The 5,559-nt window shown below is 42.1% G+C and overlaps 1 pseudogene across 1 annotated transcript; it reads left to right on the top strand.

The window, feature by feature from the left end:
• The first annotated feature begins 227 nt into the window (after positions 1-227).
• On the top strand, positions 228-4,460 carry LOC105516891 (annotated as a pseudogene). The gene is made up of 2 exons (XR_001002572.1): positions 228-279; positions 4,009-4,460. The product of XR_001002572.1 is annotated as a 60S ribosomal protein L22 pseudogene (transcript).
• The last annotated feature ends 1,099 nt before the right edge of the window (positions 4,461-5,559 follow it).

Here is a 5,559-nt window from a genome sequence, read left to right as displayed (position 1 = left end):
GCCTTCCTCATGTAGAGGTGCAGAGGACAGAGAATGTCAGCTCTCATGTAGGCGGCAGGGGCCACGCTGATAGCCACATGACTCCACCTTTCCCTTTTCCTGTGCACATTTTCCCTTCCCTGACCTAAGACCCTTTACTCAACTCCCCAGAGGATGTTTTCTGTAACTAAATCCAAGGCCAAAGACTGTCAGACTCTAATGGGTACTTTTATGACTGCCATGTCACCATGACTGAGAGCTTGCCTCCTTGGTCAAAGGCATATTTTCATCTTCTGGCAGGTAGTATAGTTTATCTGCCTATTGATGTAAGTCGCCAAAGAAAATTGCCACTCATTGCCTGAAGAATTGTTCCTAATTAATATGACAGTACTGAAAGAGGAGACTTTGTTATTTTCTGTTTCCAAAAAAGGCCTAATGAAAGATCCACAGTTATAATACACTGTTTTTATTTTGTTTTATTTTATTTTACTTTTTTGAGACATAGTCTGCTCTGTCACCCAGGCTGGAGTCCAGTGGCGTGATCTTGGCTCACCACAATCTCCGCCTCCTGGGTTCAAGTGATTCTCCTGCCTCAGCCTCCCGAGTAGCTGGGATTACAGGCGTGCGCCACCATGCCTGGCTAATTTTTCTACTTTTAGTAGAGACAGGGTTTCACCATGTTGGTCAGGCTGGTCTTGAAACTCCTGACCTCACTATCCACCCACCTCGGCCTCCCAAAATGCTGGGATTATAGACGTGAGCCACTGTGTGCTGCCTGTTTTTATTTTAAACATGAAAAAGATGAAACACTTGGCTTTTGTTCTGATCACAAAGGCAATATATCTTTTATGAAATTTCTGTATATTTCTATACAGTCATGCCCTGCATGACAATGTTCTGGTCAACAACGGACTGTATATATGATGGTGGTTCCATAAGACCATAACAGAGCTGAAAAATTCCTATCACATAGTGACGTTAATGTGTGATGCATTACCTTTCTGTGTTTACATATGTTTAGACACACAAACACTTGCCACTGTGCTCCAGTTGCCTAGAGTATTCAGTACTGTAGCATGCTCCACAGGTATATAAGCTAGGAACAAAAGGCTGTACCGTACAGCCTGGGTGTGCAGTAGGCTCTGCTATCTAGGTTTTTGTTAAGTACACACAAACCTAGATGGTAGATTTTATTTGCACAGTGAAGGAATCCTCTAACAATGCATTTCTCAGAATGTGTCTCTGTCATTAAGTAACGTATAATTGTATTTTGTCCTACAATTATGTATTATTCATAGCTCATTTATTATGATTAATAGCATAATTTATTATTATTACACACAAACCTAGACGGCATATTTCATTTGCACAATGAAGGAATCCTCTAACAATGCATTTCTCAGAATGTGTCTCTGTCATTAAGTAATGCATAACTGTACTTTTTCCTACAATTATTTATTATTATTATTGAGACAGAATTTCTCTCTTGTTGCCCAGGCTGGAGTGCAGTGGCGTGATCTCGGCTCACTGCAACCTCCACCTCCTGGGTTCAAGTAATTCTTCTGCCTCACCCTCCCAGGTAGCTGAGATTACAGGCATGCACGACCACGCCTGGCTAATTTTTTTCTATTTTTAGCAGAGACAGAGTTTCACCATGTCGGCCAGACTGGTCTCGAACTCCTGACCTCAGGTGATCCACCCACCTGAGCCTCCCAAATTGCTGGGATTACAGACATGAGCCACTGCACCCGGCCTTCAGTTATTTATTATTAATGGCTCATTTTTTTTTTTGTTGATAGCACACTTTATTACTAATAGCTCATTTCATTTTCCATGCCATTAAATATTTTTCTGTAACAATATTTTTAATGGTTTTATTATATTTCTTTCTGTATATGTTACATAATCCAATTAATTAATTGATTTCCTATTGTCTCCCATTTATGCTGTTTCCAAGTTATCTTTTTTAGCAATATCACACCGATGTATACTTCTCCTAGAAATGTAAGATAGTATCTATTGCCCCAAAGATCAGCTACAAAGGGTATAATCATGTTTTAAAAACTGAAATCAATTTAGTAGGTGAAGAAGGCATCTCATTGCTGCATCTTTTTGGTAACGTCTGTGGGGCTCACCAGACTTTCAAATGTTTATTGGCCATTTGTACAGTTTTTGTAAATTTTACCTTTTGCTCTTCGCCTGTAGCATTTCTTTTTTCCAATTACTTATAAGAGGTCTTGAGACTATATTATCGATGTGATATGTTGCAAATAAATTTAACGTGTTGTCATCTGCCCTTAAATTGTATTTATACTACACTCCAGCCTGAGTGACAGAGACCCTGTCTCTAAAAAACCAAAATGTATTTAAAGTTATTTTTTCTTTTTTGACATATAGAACAATTTTAATTTTAATGTTATCAACATTGCTGAAGCCTGAAAAAAGTAAAAAAATATGCAAGCCACTATCTCTGTCTTTAAGGAACCTACAATCCAATTGTGGAAATAAGAGATAAATGCATGTAAAATAAACAATGCAATATTTTAAAGCAGCAACTTTTCACAAAGAAAGGGAGTGGCCACCAGGAGATAGGCTTACCCAGAGTTCTGAAAAGCCCCTTTGGCCGGGCACCATGGCTCATGGTGGGTGTCTGTAGTCCCAGCTACTTGGGAGGCTGAGGTGGGAGGATTGCTTGGGCCCGGGAGATTGAGGCTGCAGTGAGCTGAGATCGCGCCACTGCACTCCAGCCAGGGCAACAGTGCGAGACCCTGTCTCAAAAATAAATACATAAATAAACAAAAACGAAAAGCCCCTTAGATGCTATTGATCATCACTCTTCCCCTCCCTTAGTTGGTAACCAGAGGTCTCAATATAACTGACCAGGAATAAAGAGTGTCTCCAAGCGGTGTGTAATTAATATGTGATACTTGGGCCTCCCCTCCTGACACCTGGAGACATTTTCTCTTCTCTGGTCAACAGACTGCATACCTATGCCAGTACCTTTGATAATATCAGTGATCTAAGCTGTTTATGGTTTGTGAAAAGTTAGAAAAGTATCTTGAAAAGAATTTTGGAAGAAAAAGAGTGAACATTAACTCTAATGATTTTCTTTTTTGTATCCTTGAAATTATATTGTGTTATGTCTCAGCATTAAGGGTTTTGCTGGTCTTTGTGTCTCTCTTAGTATCTTGTAGAGTACCCAGCACATTTGTCAGAATTTGCGATGCTTTTTCAAGACTCAAAGCCAATGAGACCTGGTTATCTGTGGGGTGCTGCTATGGTGTGAATGTTTGTGTCCCTCCACAATTTATGTTATAACATGATCCTGGCCAAGCACAATAGCTCACACCTGTAATTCCAGTGCTTTGGGAGGACGAGGCGGAAAGATTGCTTAAAGCGTGGAATTCAAGACCAGCCTGGGCAACATAGTGAGACCTTTGTCTGCATTAAAAATTTTTTTACTTAGCTGGGCATGGTGGTGTGCACCTGTAGTCCCAGTTACTTGGGAAGATGAGATGGGAGGATCTCTTGAGCCTGGGAGATTGAGTCTGCAGTGAACAGTGATTGTGCCACTGCACTCCAACCTGGACAACAGAGTGAGACCCCATTTCAAAAAAAAAAAGAAAGAAAGAAAGAAAGAAAGAACCCATCAAATGCAATAGTGTTAGGAGATGGCGCCTTTAGGATTTGGTCATAAGGGCTCTGTCCTCTTGAGTGGAATTAGTGCCCTCAGAAAGCTCAAGGAAGCCTGTTTGGCCTTTTTGCTGTTTCAGTCTAGGCAGACACAGCATTCACATCTTCTGCCACATGAGAACTCATCACGGAAGCAGAAGGCAAGCCCTTTCCAGACACTGAACCTGCCAGGGCCTTGCTCTTGGACTTCCCAACCTCTGAACTGTGCAAAATAAATTTCTATTATTATAAATTATCCAGTCTAAGGTATTTTGTGAAGGCAGCCTGAACTAAGGCAAGTGTGTACAGTGAGGGGATTCAAGGAGCGAGGACTACGGTTAAATAAACTGGTTGCAGCCCTTTCTAACTCCGCTGCTGCCATAGCTCCTGTGAAAAAGCTTGTGGCGAAGGTGGGCAAAAAAAGAAGCAGGTTCTGAAGTTCACTCTTGATTGCACTCACCCTGTAGAAGATGGAATCATGGATGCTGCCAATTTTGAGCAGTTTTTGCAAGAAAGGATCAAAGTGAACGGAAAAGCTGGGAACCTTGGTGGAGGGGTGGTGACCATCGAAAGGAGCAAGAGCAAGATCACCGTGACATCTGAGGTGGCCTTCTCCAAAAGGTATTTGAAATCTCACCAAAAAATATTTGAAGAAGAATAATCTACGTGACTGGTTGCGTGTAGTTGCTAACAGCAGAGAGTTATGAATTACGTTACTTCCAGATTAACCAGGACGAAGAAGAGGAGGAAGATGAGGATTAAATTTCATTTATCCGGAATATTTTGTATGAGTTCTTGAATAAAACTTGGGAACCAAACAAACAAACAAACAAACAAAAAAACTGGGTTGCGTGAATCAGGAACAGAAATTTGAGCAGGCAGTTGCCCAAGGTAACTCAGGCCTGGGTGGTGGGGGATGGATGGAGGCCTCCTGGTGATACATTCCTCTAGATCGGTCTGCAGAGCAGCAGGAGGCCTCTAGAGAGCAGAAGCTTTTTCATGTTAGATAGACTTCAGCCAGTGGGGTGCTGGTAAATATTTAACAACTGGGTCTCTGGGGAAGCATAGTCCTGGTTTGAAGCATTTGCTGATTTCTGTGGTATAAATACTCCCAGTGTGGAGTATTGCAAGCTCTCACTGTGAAGGAAGCCACTGAATGTGCAACTGGAAAGAGATGCGTGCCGTGTGCTCTCGTGAGTTGGTGTGAGCTGACAGCATCTTGTTTCTGTGTAATGTATTCATTTATTCTTTCATTCATGGCAGGACCACAAGTAGTTCTTGAGGCAGGAGCCAGTGGGGGCAGAATTTAGTATCCCATGGGAGGCCAGGAGCACAAAGCAGACAGTGTGTCCAAGCACCAGCCCCACACGCTGGAATCGGGGCTTGGCTTAGAGGTAGGAAGACGTGGTGCTGAGTTGAAAAGCTGGGGCAAGTTTCAGTCATGACAGTGCGGGAGGAAGACTGATTGAGGGGCTGCAGTGGGGCCCGGCACTCTTCCCTGGCCAGTTTCAAAACTGATGTCATGACCCAGCGATTGATGTCCTTGAAGCTCTGGATGTCTGTTCTCGCCTGCTCAGACCTGGCTCAGATACAACCAAGTATATTGGCTAAGGGAGAGAACAGCAGGGAGCCCAAAACCAGGGGCCAGGCAAGATAAGGACTTCAGTAAACACCCAGCACATGAATCTGATGTCTTCATTTACCCACATGTGAGGGAATGGAGTATTCCTATTATTACAATATTTCGCCCTTATGAGGAGTTACATTATCACCTAATTTATTCAACCAACAAATATTTTTAGATGAACAAGAGAGACAAGAGTTTGCTGTTGTGGAGGCTGCATTCTTATTGAGGAGACAGATAATAGACCATTTATAATAGTGCCAAATTTTTTCTGATCGAGACAA

This window comes from Colobus angolensis, unplaced genomic scaffold (genome assembly GCF_000951035.1).
Source record: "Colobus angolensis palliatus isolate OR3802 unplaced genomic scaffold, Cang.pa_1.0 Scaffold293, whole genome shotgun sequence".
Classification (NCBI taxonomy): domain Eukaryota; kingdom Metazoa; phylum Chordata; class Mammalia; order Primates; family Cercopithecidae; genus Colobus; species Colobus angolensis.
The sequence above is the reverse complement of the archived record's forward strand: the minus strand, read 5'-3'. Positions and strand labels throughout refer to the sequence as shown.